Genomic DNA, 22,500 nt, shown 5'->3' on the forward strand with positions numbered 1-22,500 from the left:
AGCCCGGTTTGCCCCGGGTGCGCACCTCGCGTGCACCTTCGCCGCGGTGGGCACCATGGCGTGCACGAAGTCGGAGCCCGGTTTGCCCCGGGTGCGCACCTCGCGTGCACCTTCGCCGGGGTGGGCACCTTGGTGTGCAGACCTTGGCTGGGTTGCGCGCCCTGGTGGGCACCATGGTGCGCACCAAGGAGCGCTCCGAAGTGTGCTCCAAGGTGCGGCCTGCACGAAGTCGGAGCCCGGTTTGCCCCGGGTGTGCACCTCGGGTGGGCACCTTGGTGCGCATGCCTTGCCTGGGCTGCGCACCAGGGCGGGCTCAAGATGGCACCCGCGTTCCTTTTTTTTCACTATCTTTCAAAACGGAAATTTTAAAATCTCATTTTTTTTTGCCTTTTTCTGGAAATTAGTGAAGGCAGCGCATCAAAGGTGCGCACCTCGCTGCCCACCACGGTGCGCAACGCCGGTGGGCACCCGGGAGTGCTTCGAAGTGTGCTCCAAGGTGCTGCGTGCACGTTGTCGGAGCCCGGTTTGCCCCGGGTGCGCACCTCGCGTGCACCTTCGTCGGGGTGGGCACCTTGGCTGGGTTTGCCCCGGCTGCGCTCCGAAGCGGGGTTATTGGAGCGCCGCCTCTTTTTTTGTCGGAGCGTTTGGTGGGGTTTCTCGCATTGGCTCTTCCGAGGCCCGGTTGCCACCCTGGCGCGCACGAAGTCGGAAGTAGGGTTAATTGCCCGGGTGCGCACCTTTGCCAGGGTGGGCACCTTACCTGGGCTGCGCACCAGGGCGGGCTCAAGATGGCACGCGCGTTCCGTTTTTTTCACTATCTTTCAAAACGGAAATTTTAAAATCTCCTTTTTTTTTTGCCTTTTCTGGAAATTAGTGAAGGCAGCGCATCAAAGGTGCGCACCTCGCTGCCCACCTTGGTGTGCTCTGAGGTGCGCACCCGGGAGCGCTACGAAGTGTGCTCCAAGGTGCGGCGTGCACGTTGTCGGAGCCCGGTTTGCCCCGGGTGCGCACCTCGCCTGCACCTTGGCCGGGGTGGGCACCTTGGCTGGGTTTGCCCAGGGTGCGCTCCGAAGCGGGGTTACTGGAGCGCCCCCTCTTTTTTTGTCAGAGCGTTTGGTGGGGTTTCTCGCATTGGCTCTTCCCAGGCCCGGTTGTTGGGTGCGCTCCCACCCTGGCGCGCGCGAAGTTGGAAGTTGGGTTAATTGCCCGGGCGCGCACCTTCGCCAGGGTGGGCACCTTGGTGCGCACACCTTGGCTGGGCTGCGCACCAGGGCGGGCTCAAGATGGCACCAGCATTCCCTTTTTCTCACTATCTTTCAAAACGGAAATTTTAAAATCTCGTTTTTTTTTTGCCTTTTATGGAAATTAGTGAAGGCATCGCATCAAAGGTGCGCACCTCGCTGCCCACCTTGGTGTGCTCCGAGGTGCCCACCACGGTGCGCAACGCCGGTGCGAACCCGGGAGCGCCCCGATGTGTGCTCCAAGGTGCGGCGTGCACGAAGTCGGACCCCGGTTTGCCCCGGGTGCGCACCTCGCGTGCACCTTGGTGCGCACACCTTGGCTGGGTTGCGCGGCCTGGTGGGCACCATGGTGCGCACCAAGGAGCGCTCCGAAGTGTGCTCCAAGGTGCGGCGTGCACGAAGTCGGAGCCCGGTTTGCCCCGGGTACGCACCTCGCGTGCACCTTCGCCGGGGTGGGCACCTCGGCTGGGTTGCGCGCCCTGGTGCGCACCAAGGAGCGCTCCGAAGTGTGCTCCAAGGTGCGGCGTGCACGAAGTCGGAGCCCGGTTTGCCCCGGGTGCGCACCTTCGCCGCGGTGCGCACCATGGCGTGCACGAAGTCGGAGCCCGGTTTGCCCCGGGTGCGCACCTCGCGTGCACCTTCGGCGGGGTTGCGCGCCCTGGTGGGCACCATGGTGCGCACCAAGGAGCGCTCCGAAGTGTGCTCCAAGGTGCGGCGTGCACGAAGTCGGAGCCCGGTTTGCCCCGGGTGCGCACCTCGCGTGCACCTTCGGCGGGGTTGCGCGCCCTGGTGGGCACCATGGTGCGCACCAAGGAGCGCTCCGAAGTGTGCTCCAAGGTGCGGCGTGCACGAAGTCGGAGCCCGGTTTGCCCCGGGTGCGCACCTCGCGTGCACCTTCGCCGCGGTGGGCACCATGGCGTGCACGAAGTCGGAGCCCGGTTTGCCCCGGGTGCGCACCTCGCGTGCACCTTCGCCGGGGTGGGCACCTCGGCTGGGTTGCGCGCCCTGGTGCGCACCAAGGAGCGCTCCGAAGTGTGCTCCAAGGTGCGGCGTGCACGAAGTCGGAGCCCGGTTTGCCCCGGGTGCGCACCTCGCGTGCACCTTCGCCAGGGTGGGCACCTCGGTGCGCACACCTTCTCAATGTTTTCTTGCCTTTTCTGGAAATTGGTGAAGGCAGCGCATCAAAGGTGCGCACCTCGGTGTGCTCCGAGGTGCGAACCCGAGAGCGCTCCGAGGTGCCCACGAAGTCGAAAGTCGGGTTAATTGCATTGTTTTCCCCGGGTGCGCTCCGAGGTGCGCAACATCGGCGCGCACCAAGGAGGGCTCCGAAGTGTGCTCCAAGGTGCGCACGATGGCGTGCACCTCTGGTGCGCACGATTCGGAGCTCGGTTTGACCGGGGTGCGCACACCTTGGCTGGGTTGCGCACCTTTTGTGCGCTCCAAGGTGCGCACGAAGTCGGAGCTCGGTTTGCCCCGGGTGCGCACCTTCGCCAGGGTGCGCACCTTGATGCGCACGCCTTGGCTGGGCTGCGCACCTTGGTGGGCGCCATGGTGCGCACCTTTCGTGCGCTCCAAGGTGCGCACGAAGTCGGAGCTCGGTTTGCCCCGGGTGCGCACCTTGGTGGGCGCCATGGTGCACTCCGAGGTGCCCAAGATTGGTGCGCACCAAGGAGCGCTCCGAAGTGCGCTCCAAGGTGCGCGCGAAGTCGAAAGTTGGGTTAATTGTCCGGTTTGCCTCGGGTGCGCACCTTGCGTGCACCTTCGCCAGGGTGGGCGCCTTGGTGCGCACACCTTGGCTGGGCTGCGCACACCTTGGCACCCGCGTTTCCTTCATTTTAAATTTTTTTTTTTTACAATCTCTCAAGTGGGAAATTCTATAATCTCAACTTTTTTTGCCTTTTCAGGAAACTTTTGAATGGAGCGCATCATTGGTGCGCTCCGAAGTGTGCTCCAAAGCTCTCTCCAGCTGCGTGCACCTGCCCCGGCCGCGCACCCGGCCCCGCCCAGCTTCGCTCACCTGTCCCGGGCGTCTGGTGCGGAACCTTAGAGTAAGAAACATCACCGTGCACCTTGGCCAACGTGCGCGACTCGACCGAGCGCGCACTGGCCGAGGTGCACACCGATTTCACCTGGGTGCGCGCGCAGCACCTCGGGCGCACCGGGGTGCGCGCACAACGCCCGGGTTGCACCGTGGCCTGTGTGCTCGGGGCGCCTCGGGTGCGCGCTCGGTGTCGCCCCCGCGCGCGCGGTAGTGCGGGCAGCGCACCCCGGCCCGGCCCGGCCCCGACGAGAACGCAAACGGGCAAAAGGTTTATTCAAATAGCATTGCGACGCCCGGCGAAAAACTAAAAAAGGGTGCAACACCGGGACTTCCCGGGAGGTCACCCATCCCAGTACTACTCCGGCCCAAGCGCGCTTAACTGCGGAGTTCTGATGGGATCCGGTGCACTAACGCTGGTATGATCGCACCCGTTATGAGCTTGTCGCAGTGTGTACTTAGCAAACCGCGACCCACGTGCGAATCCACCCCGGCCACCCACCCCCGTCGAGGTGCACACCCTCCCTCGCGAAGTGCGCCCCGTTCGCCAAGTGTGAGCCCTGCCCGGGTGCGCGCACCTTGCTAGGGCGTCGGGTGTGCACCCGGCCCGGCCTACGTGCGTGCACCTGGAGGGGGCGTCGTGTGCGTGCAGTGTCCCGTCTGCAACGCGGTGCCCACACACCACCTCGGGCGCAACGACCTGCGCTCACATGTGGGCCGAGTGCACCTTGGTGCATGTTCGGGGCGCCTCGGGTGCACGCTCGATCTTGCCCCGGTGCACCAAGGCGCTCGGTTTGCCCCGGGTGCGCACTTGGTGCAAGGTGGGCACCCAAAATAGGGATCAAGCACCAAAACACAAGTTTCGGGATGCAAAATGGGACCCAAGGACCACAAATGCGTTCCAAGACCCATGATGGGTCCACGAGAACAAAAATGTGTTCCGAGACTTAATAAACAAATATTGGGTTTTAGGAGAAGAAACATGCTCTGATGCCCAAAACGAGAATCGACCCCGAAAAGGCCACAGGCCAAAAGTGGGATGCGAGACAAAAAAAAATGGGACCCGAGGACCAAAATTGGGTTCCCAGGTCGAAGACAGGGCAACCGGACAAGAAACGACCTCTAAGGCTCGAAATGAGTCCCGGCGACTAAAACTTGACAAGAAGCACCCATCAGGCACCCAACTCGACACCCATGGGATGCCGACCCACCCGGGCTTCCACCTAGCACACCTTGGCACCCACCCACCCTCGCACCCAACCTCGCACCCAACTTAGCACCTTTGAACCCACATTGGCACTCACCCTGACCCTGGCACCTTGGAACCCACATTGGCACTCACCTTGACCCTGGCACCCACCTTTGCACTCACCTTGGGACCCACCCTGGCTCCCACCTCGGCACCCACCCAGACACCCACCTTGGTTCCTTGGCACCCACCTTGGATCCTTGGCACCCACCCCGACACCCACCTTGGCACGCAACTTGGCTACTTGCCACCCATCTTGGCTCCTTGACGCCCACCCCGACAACCACCCCGTGACCTACCCTGGCTAGGGTTGGTGCACACCCACCCTGGTGCCCACCTTGGCACCCACCCTATGACCCACCTTGGCACGCACCTTAGTACCCACCCCGTTACCCACCCTAGGACCCACCCCGTGACCCACCTTGGCCAGGGTGGGTGCCTTGGTGCGCACAACTTGCCTGGGCTGCACACCAGGGCGGGCTCAAGATGGCACCCGCGTTCCGTTTTTTTCACTATCTTTCAAAACGGAAATTTTAAAATCTCATTTTTTTCTTTTTTTTGCCTTTTCTGGAAATTAGTGAAGGCAGCGCATCAAAGGTGCGCAATGCTGGTGCGAACCCGGGAGCGCTCCGATGTGTGCTCCAAGGTGCGGCGTGCACGAAGTCCGAGCCCGGTTTGCCCCGGGTGCGCACCTCGCGTGCACCTTCGCCGGGGTGAGCACCTTGGCTGGGTTGCGCGCCCTGGTGCGTACCAAGGAGCGCTCTGAAGTGTGCTCCAAGGTGCGGCGTGCACGAAGTCGGAGCCCGGTTTGCCCCGGGTGTGCACCTCGGGTGCGCACCTCGCGTGCACCTTCGCTGCGGTGGGCACCTTGGCTGGGTTGCGCGCCTTGGTGGGCACCATGCAGTGCACGAAGTCGGAGCCCGGTTTGCCCCGGGCGCGCACCTCCGCCAGGGTGGGCACCTTGGTGCGCACAACTTGCCTGGGCTGCGCACCAGGAAGGGCTCAAGATGGCACCCGCGTTCCGTTTTTTTCACTATCTTTCAGAACGGAAATTTTAAAATATCGTTTTTTTTTGCCTTTTCTGGAAATTAGTGAAGGCAGCGCATCAAAGGTGCGCAACGCTGGTGCGAACCTGGGAGCGCTCCGATGTGTGCTCCAAGGTGCGGCGTGCACAAAGTCGGAGCCCGGTTTGCCCCGGGTGCGCCCTGGTGGGCACCATGGTGCGCACCAAGGAGCGCTCCGAAGTGTGCTCCAAGGTGCGGCCTGCACGAAGTCGGAGCCCGGTTTGCCCCGGGTGTGCACCTCGGGTGGGCACCTTGGTGCGCATGCCTTGCCTGGGCTGCGCACCAGGGCGGGCTCAAGATGGCACCCGCGTTCCTTTTTTTTCACTATCTTTCAAAACGGAAATTTTAAAATCTCATTTTTTTTTGCCTTTTTCTGGAAATTAGTGAAGGCAGCGCATCAAAGGTGCGCACCTCGCTGCCCACCACGGTGCGCAACGCCGGTGGGCACCCGGGAGTGCTTCGAAGTGTGCTCCAAGGTGTTGCGTGCACGTTGTCGGAGCCCGGTTTGCCCCGGGTGCGCACCTCGCGTGCACCTTCGTCGGGGTGGGCACCTTGGCTTGGTTTGCCCCGGCTGCGCTCCGAAGCGGGGTTATTGGAGCGCCGCCTCTTTTTTTGTCGGAGCGTTTGGTGGGGTTTCTCGCATTGGCTCTTCCGAGGCCCGGTTGCCACCCTGGCGCGCACGAAGTCGGAAGTAGGGTTAATTGCCCGGGTGCGCACCTTTGCCAGGGTGGCACCTTACCTGGGCTGCGCACCAGGGCGGGCTCAAGATGGCACGCGCGTTCCGTTTTTTTCACTATCTTTCAAAACGGAAATTTTAAAATCTCCTTTTTTTTTTGCCTTTTCTGGAAATTAGTGAAGGCAGCGCATCAAAGGTGCGCACCTCGCTGCCCACCTTGGTGTGCTCTGAGGTGCGCACCCGGGAGCGCTACGAAGTGTGCTCCAAGGTGCGGCGTGCACGTTGTCGGAGCCCGGTTTGCCCCGGGTGCGCACCTCGCCTGCACCTTGGCCGGGGTGGGCACCTTGGCTGGGTTTGCCCAGGGTGCGCTCCGAAGCGGGGTTACTGGAGCGCCCCCTCTTTTTTTGTCAGAGAGTTTGGTGGGGTTTCTCGCATTGGCTCTTCCCAGGCCCGGTTGTTGGGTGCGCTCCCACCCTGGCGCGCGCGAAGTTGGAAGTTGGGTTAATTGCCCGGGCGCGCACCTTCGCCAGGGTGGGCACCTTGGTGCGCAAACCTTGGCTGGGCTGCGCACCAGGGCGGGCTCAAGATGGCACCAGCATTCCCTTTTTCTCACTATCTTTCAAAACGGAAATTTTAAAATCTCGTTTTTTTTTTGCCTTTTATGGAAATTAGTGAAGGCATCGCATCAAAGGTGCGCACCTCGCTGCCCACCTTGGTGTGCTCCGAGGTGCCCACCACGGTGCGCAACGCCGGTGCGAACCCGGGAGCGCCCCGATGTGTGCTCCAAGGTGCGGCGTGCACGAAGTCGGACCCCGGTTTGCCCCGGGTGCGCACCTCGCGTGCACCTTGGTGCGCACACCTTGGCTGGGTTGCGCGGCCTGGTGGGCACCATGGTGCGCACCAAGGAGCGCTCCGAAGTGTGCTCCAAGGTGCGGCGTGCACGAAGTCGGAGCCCGGTTTGCCCCGGGTGCGCACCTTCGCCGCGGTGGGCACCATGGCGTGCACGAAGTCGGAGCCCGGTTTGCCCCGGGTGCGCACCTCGCGTGCACCTTCGCCGGGGTGGGCACCTCGGCTGGGTTGCGCGCCCTGGTGCGCACCAAGGAGCGCTCTGAAGTGTGCTCCAAGGTGCGGCGTGCACGAAGTCGGAGCCCGGTTTGCCCCGGGTGTGCACCTCGCGTGCACCTTCGCTGCGGTGGGCACCTTGGCTGGGTTGCGCGCCTTGGTGGGCACCATGCAGTGCACGAAGTCGGAGCCCGGTTTGCCCCGGGCGCGCACCTCCGCCAGGGTGGGCACCTTGGTGCGCACAACTTGCCTGGGCTGCGCACCAGGAAGGGCTCAAGATGGCACCCGCGTTCCGTTTTTTTCACTATCTTTCAGAACGGAAATTTTAAAATATCGTTTTTTTTTGCCTTTTCTGGAAATTAGTGAAGGCAGCGCATCAAAGGTGCGCAACGCTGGTGCGAACCTGGGAGCGCTCCGATGTGTGCTCCAAGGTGCGGCGTGCACGAAGTCGGACCCCGGTTTGCCCCGGGTGCGCACCTCGCGTGCACCTTGGTGCGCACACCTTGGCTGGGTTGCGCGCCCTGGTGGGCACCATGGTGCGCACCAAGGAGCGCTCCGAAGTGTGCTCCAAGGTGCGGCGTGCACGAAGTCGGAGCCCGGTTTGCCCCGGGTGCGCACCTCGCGTGCACCTTCGCCGCGGTGGGCACCATGGCGTGCACGAAGTCGGAGCCCGGTTTGCCCCGGGTGCGCACCTCGCGTGCACCTTCGCCGGGGTGGGCACCTTGGTGTGCAGACCTTGGCTGGGTTGCGCGCCCTGGTGGGCACCATGGTGCGCACCAAGGAGCGCTCCGAAGTGTGCTCCAAGGTGCGGCCTGCACGAAGTCGGAGCCCGGTTTGCCCCGGGTGTGCACCTCGGGTGGGCACCTTGGTGCGCATGCCTTGCCTGGGCTGCGCACCAGGGCGGGCTCAAGATGGCACCCGCGTTCCTTTTTTTTCACTATCTTTCAAAACGGAAATTTTAAAATCTCATTTTTTTTTGCCTTTTTCTGGAAATTAGTGAAGGCAGCGCATCAAAGGTGCGCACCTCGCTGCCCACCACGGTGCGCAACGCCGGTGGGCACCCGGGAGTGCTTCGAAGTGTGCTCCAAGGTGCTGCGTGCACGTTGTCGGAGCCCGGTTTGCCCCGGGTGCGCACCTCGCGTGCACCTTCGTCGGGGTGGGCACCTTGGCTGGGTTTGCCCCGGCTGCGCTCCGAAGCGGGGTTATTGGAGCGCCGCCTCTTTTTTTGTCGGAGCGTTTGGTGGGGTTTCTCGCATTGGCTCTTCCGAGGCCCGGTTGCCACCCTGGCGCGCACGAAGTCGGAAGTAGGGTTAATTGCCCGGGTGCGCACCTTTGCCAGGGTGGGCACCTTACCTGGGCTGCGCACCAGGGCGGGCTCAAGATGGCACGCGCGTTCCGTTTTTTTCACTATCTTTCAAAACGGAAATTTTAAAATCTCCTTTTTTTTTTGCCTTTTCTGGAAATTAGTGAAGGCAGCGCATCAAAGGTGCGCACCTCGCTGCCCACCTTGGTGTGCTCTGAGGTGCGCACCCGGGAGCGCTACGAAGTGTGCTCCAAGGTGCGGCGTGCACGTTGTCGGAGCCCGGTTTGCCCCGGGTGCGCACCTCGCCTGCACCTTGGCCGGGGTGGGCACCTTGGCTGGGTTTGCCCAGGGTGCGCTCCGAAGCGGGGTTACTGGAGCGCCCCCTCTTTTTTTGTCAGAGCGTTTGGTGGGGTTTCTCGCATTGGCTCTTCCCAGGCCCGGTTGTTGGGTGCGCTCCCACCCTGGCGCGCGCGAAGTTGGAAGTTGGGTTAATTGCCCGGGCGCGCACCTTCGCCAGGGTGGGCACCTTGGTGCGCACACCTTGGCTGGGCTGCGCACCAGGGCGGGCTCAAGATGGCACCAGCATTCCCTTTTTCTCACTATCTTTCAAAACGGAAATTTTAAAATCTCGTTTTTTTTTTGCCTTTTATGGAAATTAGTGAAGGCATCGCATCAAAGGTGCGCACCTCGCTGCCCACCTTGGTGTGCTCCGAGGTGCCCACCACGGTGCGCAACGCCGGTGCGAACCCGGGAGCGCCCCGATGTGTGCTCCAAGGTGCGGCGTGCACGAAGTCGGACCCCGGTTTGCCCCGGGTGCGCACCTCGCGTGCACCTTGGTGCGCACACCTTGGCTGGGTTGCGCGGCCTGGTGGGCACCATGGTGCGCACCAAGGAGCGCTCCGAAGTGTGCTCCAAGGTGCGGCGTGCACGAAGTCGGAGCCCGGTTTGCCCCGGGTACGCACCTCGCGTGCACCTTCGCCGGGGTGGGCACCTCGGCTGGGTTGCGCGCCCTGGTGCGCACCAAGGAGCGCTCCGAAGTGTGCTCCAAGGTGCGGCGTGCACGAAGTCGGAGCCCGGTTTGCCCCGGGTGCGCACCTTCGCCGCGGTGCGCACCATGGCGTGCACGAAGTCGGAGCCCGGTTTGCCCCGGGTGCGCACCTCGCGTGCACCTTCGGCGGGGTTGCGCGCCCTGGTGGGCACCATGGTGCGCACCAAGGAGCGCTCCGAAGTGTGCTCCAAGGTGCGGCGTGCACGAAGTCGGAGCCCGGTTTGCCCCGGGTGCGCACCTCGCGTGCACCTTCGGCGGGGTTGCGCGCCCTGGTGGGCACCATGGTGCGCACCAAGGAGCGCTCCGAAGTGTGCTCCAAGGTGCGGCGTGCACGAAGTCGGAGCCCGGTTTGCCCCGGGTGCGCACCTCGCGTGCACCTTCGCCGCGGTGGGCACCATGGCGTGCACGAAGTCGGAGCCCGGTTTGCCCCGGGTGCGCACCTCGCGTGCACCTTCGCCGGGGTGGGCACCTCGGCTGGGTTGCGCGCCCTGGTGCGCACCAAGGAGCGCTCCGAAGTGTGCTCCAAGGTGCGGCGTGCACGAAGTCGGAGCCCGGTTTGCCCCGGGTGCGCACCTCGCGTGCACCTTCGCCAGGGTGGGCACCTCGGTGCGCACACCTTCTCAATGTTTTCTTGCCTTTTCTGGAAATTGGTGAAGGCAGCGCATCAAAGGTGCGCACCTCGGTGTGCTCCGAGGTGCGAACCCGAGAGCGCTCCGAGGTGCCCACGAAGTCGAAAGTCGGGTTAATTGCATTGTTTTCCCCGGGTGCGCTCCGAGGTGCGCAACATCGGCGCGCACCAAGGAGGGCTCCGAAGTGTGCTCCAAGGTGCGCACGATGGCGTGCACCTCTGGTGCGCACGATTCGGAGCTCGGTTTGACCGGGGTGCGCACACCTTGGCTGGGTTGCGCACCTTTTGTGCGCTCCAAGGTGCGCACGAAGTCGGAGCTCGGTTTGCCCCGGGTGCGCACCTTCGCCAGGGTGCGCACCTTGATGCGCACGCCTTGGCTGGGCTGCGCACCTTGGTGGGCGCCATGGTGCGCACCTTTCGTGCGCTCCAAGGTGCGCACGAAGTCGGAGCTCGGTTTGCCCCGGGTGCGCACCTTGGTGGGCGCCATGGTGCACTCCGAGGTGCCCAAGATTGGTGCGCACCAAGGAGCGCTCCGAAGTGCGCTCCAAGGTGCGCGCGAAGTCGAAAGTTGGGTTAATTGTCCGGTTTGCCTCGGGTGCGCACCTTGCGTGCACCTTCGCCAGGGTGGGCGCCTTGGTGCGCACACCTTGGCTGGGCTGCGCACACCTTGGCACCCGCGTTTCCTTCATTTTAAATTTTTTTTTTTTACAATCTCTCAAGTGGGAAATTCTATAATCTCAACTTTTTTTGCCTTTTCAGGAAACTTTTGAATGGAGCGCATCATTGGTGCGCTCCGAAGTGTGCTCCAAAGCTCTCTCCAGCTGCGTGCACCTGCCCCGGCCGCGCACCCGGCCCCGCCCAGCTTCGCTCACCTGTCCCGGGCGTCTGGTGCGGAACCTTAGAGTAAGAAACATCACCGTGCACCTTGGCCAACGTGCGCGACTCGACCGAGCGCGCACTGGCCGAGGTGCACACCGATTTCACCTGGGTGCGCGCGCAGCACCTCGGGCGCACCGGGGTGCGCGCACAACGCCCGGGTTGCACCGTGGCCTGTGTGCTCGGGGCGCCTCGGGTGCGCGCTCGGTGTCGCCCCCGCGCGCGCGGTAGTGCGGGCAGCGCACCCCGGCCCGGCCCGGCCCCGACGAGAACGCAAACGGGCAAAAGGTTTATTCAAATAGCATTGCGACGCCCGGCGAAAAACTAAAAAAGGGTGCAACACCGGGACTTCCCGGGAGGTCACCCATCCCAGTACTACTCCGGCCCAAGCGCGCTTAACTGCGGAGTTCTGATGGGATCCGGTGCACTAACGCTGGTATGATCGCACCCGTTATGAGCTTGTCGCAGTGTGTACTTAGCAAACCGCGACCCACGTGCGAATCCACCCCGGCCACCCACCCCCGTCGAGGTGCACACCCTCCCTCGCGAAGTGCGCCCCGTTCGCCAAGTGTGAGCCCTGCCCGGGTGCGCGCACCTTGCTAGGGCGTCGGGTGTGCACCCGGCCCGGCCTACGTGCGTGCACCTGGAGGGGGCGTCGTGTGCGTGCAGTGTCCCGTCTGCAACGCGGTGCCCACACACCACCTCGGGCGCAACGACCTGCGCTCACATGTGGGCCGAGTGCACCTTGGTGCATGTTCGGGGCGCCTCGGGTGCACGCTCGATCTTGCCCCGGTGCACCAAGGCGCTCGGTTTGCCCCGGGTGCGCACTTGGTGCAAGGTGGGCACCCAAAATAGGGATCAAGCACCAAAACACAAGTTTCGGGATGCAAAATGGGACCCAAGGACCACAAATGCGTTCCAAGACCCATGATGGGTCCACGAGAACAAAAATGTGTTCCGAGACTTAATAAACAAATATTGGGTTTTAGGAGAAGAAACATGCTCTGATGCCCAAAACGAGAATCGACCCCGAAAAGGCCACAGGCCAAAAGTGGGATGCGAGACAAAAAAAAATGGGACCCGAGGACCAAAATTGGGTTCCCAGGTCGAAGACAGGGCAACCGGACAAGAAACGACCTCTAAGGCTCGAAATGAGTCCCGACGACTAAAACTTGACAAGAAGCACCCATCAGGCACCCAACTCGACACCCATGGGATGCCGACCCACCCGGGCTTCCACCTAGCACACCTTGGCACCCACCCACCCTCGCACCCAACCTCGCACCCAACTTAGCACCTTTGAACCCACATTGGCACTCACCCTGACCCTGGCACCTTGGAACCCACATTGGCACTCACCTTGACCCTGGCACCCACCTTTGCACTCACCTTGGGACCCACCCTGGCTCCCACCTCGGCACCCACCCAGACACCCACCTTGGTTCCTTGGCACCCACCTTGGATCCTTGGCACCCACCCCGACACCCACCTTGGCACGCAACTTGGCTACTTGCCACCCACCTTGGCTCCTTGACGCCCACCCCGACAACCACCCCGTGACCTACCCTGGCTAGGGTTGGTGCACACCCACCCTGGTGCCCACCTTGGCACCCACCCTATGACCCACCTTGGCACGCACCTTAGTACCCACCCCGTTACCCACCCTAGGACCCACCCCATGACCCACCTTGGCCAGGGTGGGTGCACCCACCCTGGTGCCCACCTTGGCACCCACCCATCCTAGCACCCAGCCTGTGACCGGGCTTGGAACCCAACCTTGCACCCGCACCCGTCTTGGCCAGTGTGGGTGCGCACCCATCCTGGCACCCACGTTGTGACACACCCTTTAACCCACGCACCCTAGCACCCACGTTGGCACCCACCTTGGAACCCAACCTAGCAACTTGGCACCCACCCCGTGACCCACCTTGGCATCCACCATAGCAGTCGCCGACTTGGCACCCACCTCGGCACCCACCTTGACACTTGTGGACCCACCTTGCCACTCACCCTAGCATCGACCCATCCTAGCACCCACCCTGGCACCTTTGCACCCTAGCACTCACCCATCCTAGCACCTAACCTGTGACCCACCTTGACACTCACCCTCGCACCCACCTTGGAACCCAACCTAGCACCCACCCACCCTGACACCAACCCTAGCACCTACCCACCCTTGCACCCACCCTGTGACCCATCTTGGCACCCACCCATCCTACCACTCAACCTATCACCCACCTTCTCACCCACCTTGGCATCCACCTTAGCACCCACCCACACTGGCACCTTGGCACCCACCTCGGGCAAGGTGGGTGCACACCCACCCTGGCACCCAATTTAGAACCCACCGAGCATGTTACCCACCTTGGCACCCACATTGCAGCCCACCCTAGTACCCACCCTATGACCCACATTGGCATCCACACCCTAGCACCCAGGCACCTCGACACCCGCCTTGACACCCACCCTAGCACTGAACCTGTGACCCACCTTGGAACTCACCCTAGAACCCACCCACCCTGTGAACCACCTTGGCATCCACCTTAGCACCCACCCACCTTGGCACCCACTCTAGCACTCACCCATCCTAACACCCAACTTGTTACCCACCTTGGCACCCGCCCTCGCGTCCACCTTGAAACCCACCCTAGCACCCACCCACGCAGGAGCCCACCTTGGCACCCAACCTAACACCCACGCATCCTGGCACCCAACTTGTGACCCACCTTGGAACCCACCCTAGTACCCACCTTTGAACCCACTATATCACCAACCCACCTTGGCACCCACCCTATGACCCTCTTTGGAATCCACCCTAGCACGCACCCACCCTGGCACCCACCATGGAGCGCACCCTAGCACCCACCCACCTCGGCACGCACCTCAACACCCACCTTGGTGTGCGCACTGCGCCAACCTCTCAAAGACCCTATGTGGTGCGCTCCAAAGTGTACACCTTTGGTGCGCTCCAAGGTGCGCACCTTTGGTGCACACCGAGGTGCACACCAAAGTGTCCACCGAGGTGAGCACCAAAGTGCACTCCAGGGTGCACACCAAGGCGTGCACCTTTGGTGCGGTCAATGCAAACGAATTCGGAAGTTGGGGTCGATGTCCTAATCGCTGCTGCAGACTACACGTATGAGAATCGGACAAATAGCTTTATATAGGGGAGGTGTTGCGTTTGATGGGTCGACTCCCCTGGTTGTGTGCACTGCACCAACTTCAAAGACCCTGTCTTGTTTAAGAAGTCAAAAGTTGGGGTGGATGTCCTAATCATTGCTGCAGTCTACGCATGTATGAGAATCAGACAAATAGCTTATATAGGGGAGGTGTTGCATTCGGTGGGTTGACTCCCCTGGTTGTGCGCACTGCGCCAACCTCAAAGACCCCGCATAGCAGAAGAAGTCGGAAGTCGGATTTTGGTGAGCACCAAGGCGTGCACCTTTGGTGCGGTCAACGCAGACGAATTCAGAAGTTGGGGTGGATGTCCTAATCGTTGTTGCAGGCTACACATGTATGAGAATCAGACAAATAGCTTATATAGGGGAGGTGTTGGGTTTGATGGGTCAACTCCCTTGGTTGTGCGCATTACGCCAACCTCAAAGACCTTGTTTTCGTTAAGAAGTCAAAAGTTGGGGTCAATGTCCTAATGGCTCCTGCAGGCTACACATGTATGAGAATCGGACAAATAGCTTATATAGGGGAGGTGTTGGGTTTGATGGGTCGACTCCCCTGGTTGTGCGCATTACGTCAACCTCAAAGACCTTGTTTTCGTTAAGAAGTCAAAAGTTGGGGTCGATGTCCTAATTGCTCCTGTAGACTACACATGTATGAGAATCAGACAAATAGCTTATATAGGGGAGGTGTTGGGTTTGATGGGTTGACTCCCCTAGTTGTTCGCATTACACCAACCTCAAAGACCTTGTTTTCGTTTAGAAGCCGAAAGTTGGGGTCGATGTCCTAATTGCTCCTGCAGGCTACGCATGTATGAGAATCAGACAAATAGCTTATATAGGGGAGGTGTTGGGTTTGATGGGTCGACTCCCCTGGTTGTGCGCATTGCGCCAACCTCAAAGACCCTGCATTGCGGATGAAGTCGAAAGTCAGAGTTTGGTGTGCTACAAGGTGTGGTCGAAGGTGCTCACCTAGGTGTGCACCTTTGGAGCACAGGAAAAGTGCCCTCCAAAAGTGCGCACCTTTGGAGTGCACAAAAGTGCCCTCCAAAAGTGCGCACCTTTGGAGCGCAGAAAAGTGCCCTCCAAAAAGTGCCCTCCAAAAGTGCGCACCTTTGGAGCGCAGAAAAGTGCCCTCCAAAAAGTGCCCTCCAAAAGTGCGCACCTTTGGAGCGCAGAAAAGTGCCCTCCAAAAAGTGCCCTCCAAAAGTGCGCACCTTTGGAGCGCAGAAAAGTGCCCTCCAAAAAGTGCCCTCCAAAAGTGCGCACCTTTGGAGCGCAGAAAAGTGCCCTCCAAAAAGTGCCCTCCAAAAGTGCGCACCTTTGGAGCGCAGAAAAGTGCCCTCCAAAAAGTGCCCTCCAAAAGTGCGCACCTTTGGAGCGCAGAAAAGTGCCCTCCAAAAAGTGCCCTCCAAAAGTGCGCACCTTTGGAGCGCAGAAAAGTGCCCTCCAAAAAGTGCCCTCCAAAAGTGCGCACCTTTGGAGCGCAGAAAAGTGCCCTCCAAAAAGTGCCCTCCAAAAGTGCGCACCTTTGGAGCGCAGAAAAGTGCCCTCCAAAAAGTGCCCTCCAAAAGTGCGCACCTTTGGAGCGCAGAAAAGTGCCCTCCAAAAAGTGCCCTCCAAAAGTGCGCACCTTTGGAGCGCAGAAAAGTGCCCTCCAAAAGTGCGCACCTTTGGAGCGCACAAAAGTGCCCTCCAAAAGTGCGCACTTTTGGTGCGCACCAAGGCGCTGGTTCGGTCGTTGCAGGCGAGTTCGGAAGTTGGGGTCGATGTCCTGAGCGGAGGTGCAAACTACACAGGTGTCGGAATCGGACAAATAGCTTATATAGGGGAGGTGTATGCTTCGATGGGTCGACTCCCCAGGTTGAGCGCACCGCGCCAACCTCAAAGACCCTACGGTATGGATGAAGTCGGAAGTTGGGTCCGATGACCGATTCGATTAGTAGGTATGCTCATGAGGTCGGAATTTGGGTCCGATGACCTGCCATGTGCAGGAAGGCGAATGTTGACACTGTGCGTTGCAAGGTGCACACCAAGGCGCTGGTGCGGTCTTTTTAGTCGAGTTCGGAAGTTGGGGTCGATGTCCTGATCGGAGGTGCAAGCTACACAGGTGTGGGAATCGGACAAATAGCTTATATAGGGGAGGTGTATGCTTCGTTGGGTCGACTCCCCGGGTTGAGCGCACCGCGCCAACCTCAAAGACCCTACGGTATGGATGAAGTCGGAAGTTGGGTCCGATGACCGATTCGATATGTAGGCATACTCGCGAGGTCGGAATTTGGGTCCGATGACCTGCCACGTGCAGGAAGGCGAATGTTGGCACTGTGCGTTGCAAGGTGCGCACCAAGGCGCTGGTTCGGTCGTTGGAGGCGAGTTCGGAAGTTGGGGTCGATGTCTTGATCGGAGGTGCAAACTACACAGGTGTGGGAATCGGACAAATAGCTTATATAGGGGAGGTGTATGCTTCGTTGGGTCGACTCCCCGGGTTGAGCGCACCGCGCCAACCTCAAAGACCCTACGGTATGGATGAAGTCGGAAGTTGGGTCCGATGACCGATTCGATATGTAGGCATACTCGCGAGGTCGGAATTTGGGTCCGATGACCTGCCATGTGCAGGAAGGCGAATGTTGGGACTGTGCGTCGCAAGGTGCGCACCAAGGCGCTGGTGCCGTCGTTGCAGTCGAGTTCGGAAGTTGGGGTCGATGTCCTGGTCAGAGGTGCAAACTACACAGGTGTGGGAATCGGACAAATAGCTTATATAGGGGAGGTGTATGCTTCGATGGGTCGACTCCCTGGGTTGAGCGCACCGCGCCAACCTCAAAGACCCTACAGTATGGATGAAGTCGGAAGTTGGGTCCGATGACCGATTCGATACGTAGGCATATTGGCGAGGTCTGAATTTGTGTCCGATGACCTGCCATGCGCAGGAAGGCGGAATTTGGGTCCGATGACCGAGTTGATGGCGTGCCATGCGCAGAAAGGCGGAATTTGGGTCCGATGACCGAGTTGATGTTGATGGCCCGCCATGCACAGGAAGGCGGAATTTGGGTCCGATGACCGATTTGAAGGCGTGCCATACGCAAAAAGGCGGAGTTTGGGTCCGATGACCGAGTTGATATTGATGGCCCGCCATGCGCAGGAAGGCGGAATTTGGGTCCGATGACCTGACATACGCATGGAGTCCGACTCGGGGGCCGATGTTCGATTCGATGACTTGCATTGTGGGTAAAGTCGGAAGTTGTGGTCTTTGACCCGATTCGATGACCAGACTTCGGCTGCTTGAGAATCGGACAAATAACTTATATAGGGGAGGTAGTGTTCTCGAGCATCCTCCCCCCGTGCCCGTTTATGTCGATTGATGCTGGTGCTCGACTGGTTGGAGCGCTCGGATGCAAAAATCTTGCACCAGGATTTATCGATTGTGATGGACACGGCAAGTCTCCTGATTGCTATGCAGGAGCTCATCGTGAATCTCTATGCGGCCTTGGTATGGACTCGACCTGCGGAATGGTTCGGCAATGGTAGTCGCTCCAACACGTCCTTGCAATGGCCACAGAGGTGATTCGACTAGAGCTCCAGTCTAGCTTTTGGGTTGCTTGGCGGACTGGTATAGCCGCGATCGAGTTCCGGCCATGAACGTTTTAGATAGCTCTTGGGCTTTCTGGGACGGAAGTCGGAAGTTTGGGCTGTTGTCCGATTTGATGACCATTCTTCGGATGTGTGAGAATCGGACAAATAACTTATATAGGGGACTGTGTTGTCTCACGCAGCCCCCTCCGTGCCCCTCTATCTCGACCGATGTTGGTGCTTGAAAGGGTTGGGATCGCTCGGATTTATAAACGTGCACCACCATTTGTCGAGTGTGAGGGACGCGGCAGGTCTCCTAAATGCTATGCGGGCGCTCTCTGAGAATCTCTATCCGGCCTCGACACAGACTAGTCTTGCTGAATGGTTTGGCACTGGTAGTCGATCCAACACGTCGTTGTTGTGGCCGCCTAGGCGATTCGATTCGAGCCCCCGTCTAGCTTTTGGGTTGCTTGGCGGATTTTGCCCTATCCGCAAGTGAGCTCGGTCCCTAAACGTTCGAGAAACCCGATTGCTATGCGCCGACTCTCTTTCTTGCGAGCCTCCATCTAGCTTTTGGGTCTCTACGGAACGGAAGTCGGAATCTGGGACCGTTGTTTGATTCGACGAGGCAGACTACGGTTGTGCGAGAATCGGACAAATAACTTATATAGGGGAGGTGTTGACTGGAGCATTCTCCCCCGTGCCCCTCTAACTCGACCAATGCTGGCGCTCGAACGGTGGTAGCGCTCGGATTTTCATTGAGCGCCAGCATTGGTCGATTTAGAGGGGCATGCGAGATTCCCGAATGCTATGCGAGGGCTCTAACGGAAATGTCTATTGGTTTCGGTATGGATGCAATTGCGAGTGGTTCGGCAAAGGTAGTCGTTCCGATGCGTCCATGTCGTGGCCAAATCGATAATTCGATTTGAGCCCTCGTATAGCATTTGGGTCTCTCGATGTGATTCCGCATTCCAGTCCCTTTGGGCACTGCTTGAGCCGCATCCCAGGGGGTTCCCTTCCCAATAATCTGCCTCGCAACCCGATTGCTATGCGGTGAGGCTCCTCGGCCGCCTCGGAACTATCTGTGTATCAGACGCATCGCGGGATAAGGGGTTGGCAACGGTAGTCGCCCCAAGCGCGTCCGATGCTTGGACCATTCCGAGGCGGCCCTGAAGCCTCTTCCGTCTAGCCGTTGGGTCCTTCTCGCCGCATCCCTCGCCTCGCACCCCGATTGCTATGCGGTGAGGCTCCTCGGCCGCCTCGGAACTATCTGTGTATCGGACGCGTCGCGGGATAAGGGGTTGTCACTGGTAGTCGCCCCAAGCGCGTCCGATGCTTGGACCATTCCGAGGCGGCCCTGAAGCCTCTTCCGTCTAGCCGTTGGGTCCTTCTCGCCGCATCCCTCGCCTCGCACCCCGATTGCTATGCGGTGAGGCTCCTCGGCCGCCTCGGAACTATCTGTGTATCGGACGCGTCGCGGGATAAGGGGTTGTCATTGGTAGTCGCCCCAAGCGCGTCCGATGCTTGGACCATTCCGAGGCGGCCCTGAAGCCTCTTCCGTCTAGCCGTTGGGTCCTTCTCGCCGCATCCCTCGCCTCGCACCCCGATTGCTATGCGGTGAGGCTCCTCGGCCGCCTCGGAACTATCTGTGTATCGGACGCGTCGCGGGATAAGGGGTTGTCACTGGTAGTCGCCCCAAGCGCGTCCGATGCTTGGACCATTCCGAGGCGGCCCTGAAGCCTCTTCCGTCTAGCCGTTGGGTCCTTCTCGCCGCATCCCTCGCCTCGCACCCCGATTGCTATGCGGTGAGGCTCCTCGGCCGCCTCGGAACTATCTGTGTATCGGACGCGTCGCGGGATAAGGGGTTGTCACTGGTAGTCGCCCCAAGCGCGTTCGATGCTTGGACCATTCCGAGGCGGCCCTGAAGCCTCTTCCGTCTAGCCGTTGGGTCCTTCTCGCCGCATCCCTCGCCTCGCACCCCGATTGCTATGCGGTGAGGCTCCTCGGCCGCCTTGGAACTATCTGTGTATCGGACGCGTCGCGGGATAAGGGGTTGTCACTGGTAGTCGCCCCAAGCGCGTCCGATGCTTGGACCATTCCGAGGCGGACCCGAAGCCTCTTCCGTCTAGCCGTTGGGTCCTTCTCGCCGCATCCTTCGCCTCGCACCCCGATTGCTATGCGGTGAGGCTCCTCGGCCGCCTCGGAACTATCTGTGTATCGGACGCGTCGCGGGATAAGGGGTTGTCACTGGTAGTCGCCCCAAGCGCGTCCGATGCTTGGACCATTCCGAGGCGGACCCGAAGCCTCTTCCGTCTAGCCGTTGGGTCCTTCTCGCCGCATCCCTCGCCTCGCACCCCGATTGCTATGCGGTGAGGCTCCTCGGCCGCCTTGGAACTATCTGTGTATCGGACGCGTCGCGGGATAAGGGGTTGTCACTGGTAGTCGCCCCAAGCGCGTCCGATGCTTGGACCATTCCGAGGCGGACCCGAAGCCTCTTCCGTCTAGCCGTTGGGTCCTTCTCGCCGCATCCCTCGCCTCGCACCCCGATTGCTATGCGGTGAGGCTCCTCGGCCGCCTTGGAACTATCTGTGTATCGGACGCGTCGCGGGATAAGGGGTTGTCACTGGTAGTCGCCCCAAGCGCGTCCGATGCTTGGACCATTCCGAGGCGGACCCGAAGCCTCTTCCGTCTAGCCGTTGGGTCCTTCTCGCCGCATCCCTCGCCTCGCACCCCGATTGCTATGCGGTGAGGCTCCTCGGCCGCCTTGGAACTATCTGTGTATCGGACGCGTCGCGGGATAAGGGGTTGTCACTGGTAGTCGCCCCAAGCGCGTCCGATGCTTGGACCATTCCGAGGCGGCCCCGAAGCCTCTTCCGTGTAGCCGTTGGGTCGTTCTCGCCGCATCCCTCGCCTCGCACCCCGATTGCTATGCGGTGAGGCTCCTCGGCCGCCTTGGAACTATCTGTGTATCGGACGCGTCGTGGGATAAGGGGTTGTCACTGGTAGTCGCCCCAAGCGCGTCCGATGCTTGGACCATTCCGAGGCGGCCCCGAAGCCTCTTCCGTGTAGCCGTTGGGTCCTTCTCGCCGCATCCCTCGCCTCGCACCCCGATTGCTATGCGGTGAGGCTCCTCGGCCGCCTTGGAACTATCTGTGTATCGGACGCGTCGCGGGATAAGGGGTTGTCACTGGTAGTCGCCCCAAGCGCGTCCGATGCTTGGACCATTCCGAGGCGGACCTGAAGCCTCTTCCCTCTAGCCGTTGGGGCTTTCTCGCCGCATCCCTCGCCTCGCACCCTGATTGCTATGCTGTGAGGCTCCTCGGCCGCCTTGGAACTATCTGTGTATCGGACGCATCGCGGGATAAGGGGTTGGCAGTGGTAGTCGCCCCAAGCGCATCCGATGCTTGGACCATTCCGAGGCGGCCCTGCAGCCTCTTCCGTCTAGCCGTTGGGGCCATCTCGCCGCATCCCCCACCTCGCACCACGATTGCTATGCGGTGAGGCTCCTTGGCCGCCTCGGAACTATCTGTGTATCGGACGCATCGCGGGATAAGGGGTTGTCACTGGTAGTCGCCCCAAGCGCGTCCGATGCTTGGACTATTCCGAGGCGGCCCTGCAGCCTCTTCCGTCTAGCCGTTGGGGCCATCTCGCTGCATCCCCCACCTCCTCGGCCGCCTCGGAACTATCTGTGTATCGGACGCATCGCGGGATAAGGGGTTGGCAGTGGTAGTCGCCCCAAGGGCGTCCGATGCTTGGACTATTCCGAGGCAGCCCTGCAGCCTCTTCCGTCTAGCCTTTGGGGCCATCTCGCCGCATCCCTCGCCTCGCACCCCGATTGCTATGCGGTGAGGCTCCTCGGCCGCCTGGGAACTATCTTCGTATCGGACGCATCGCGGGATAAGGGGTTGTCACTGGTAGTCGCCCCAAGCGCGTCCGATGCTTGGACTATTCCGAGGCGGCCCTGTGGCCTCTTCCGTCTAGCCGTTGGGGCCATCTCGCCGCATCCCCCACCTCGCACCCCGATTGCTATGCGGTGAGGCTCTTCGGCCGCCTTGGAACTATCTTCGTATCGGACGCATCGCGGGATAAGGGGTTGTCACTGGTAGTGGCCCCAAGCGCGTCCGATGCTTGGACTATTCCGAGGCGGCCCTGCAGCCTCTTCCGTCTAGCCGTTGGGGCCATCTCGCCGCATCCCCCACCTCGCACCCCGATTGCTATGCGGTGAGGCTCCTCGGCCGCCTTGGAACTATCTTCGTATCGGACGCATCGCGGGATAAGGGGTTGTCACTGGTAGTCGCCCCAAGCGCGTCCGATGCTTGGACTATTCCGACGCGGCCCTGTGGCCTCTTCCGTCTAGCCGTTGGGGCCATCTCGCCGCATCCCCCACCTCGCACCCCGATTGCTATGCGGTGAGGCTCCTCGGCCGCCTTGGAACCATCTTCGTATCGGACGCATCGCGGGATAGGGGGCTGTCACTGGTAGTCGCCCCAAGCGTGTCCGATGCTTGGACCATTCCTAGGCGGCCCTGAAGCCTCTTCCGTCTAGCCGTTGGGGCCTTCCCGCCCCATCCCTCGC

The 22,500-nt window shown here is 60.9% G+C and overlaps 2 non-coding genes across 2 annotated transcripts; both read right to left on the reverse strand.

The window, feature by feature from the left end:
• Positions 1–3,593: 3,593 nt before the first annotated feature.
• Positions 3,594–3,712, reverse strand: LOC131870392 (5S ribosomal RNA). The gene has a single exon (XR_009368703.1). It is a non-coding gene; the product is annotated as a 5S ribosomal RNA (ribosomal RNA).
• A 7,804-nt stretch (positions 3,713–11,516) lies between these two features.
• Positions 11,517–11,635, reverse strand: LOC131870393 (5S ribosomal RNA). The gene has a single exon (XR_009368704.1). It is a non-coding gene; the product is annotated as a 5S ribosomal RNA (ribosomal RNA).
• Positions 11,636–22,500: the final 10,865 nt, after the last annotated feature.

This window comes from Cryptomeria japonica, unplaced genomic scaffold (assembly GCF_030272615.1).
Source record: "Cryptomeria japonica unplaced genomic scaffold, Sugi_1.0 HiC_scaffold_325, whole genome shotgun sequence".
Taxonomy (NCBI): domain Eukaryota; kingdom Viridiplantae; phylum Streptophyta; class Pinopsida; order Cupressales; family Cupressaceae; genus Cryptomeria; species Cryptomeria japonica.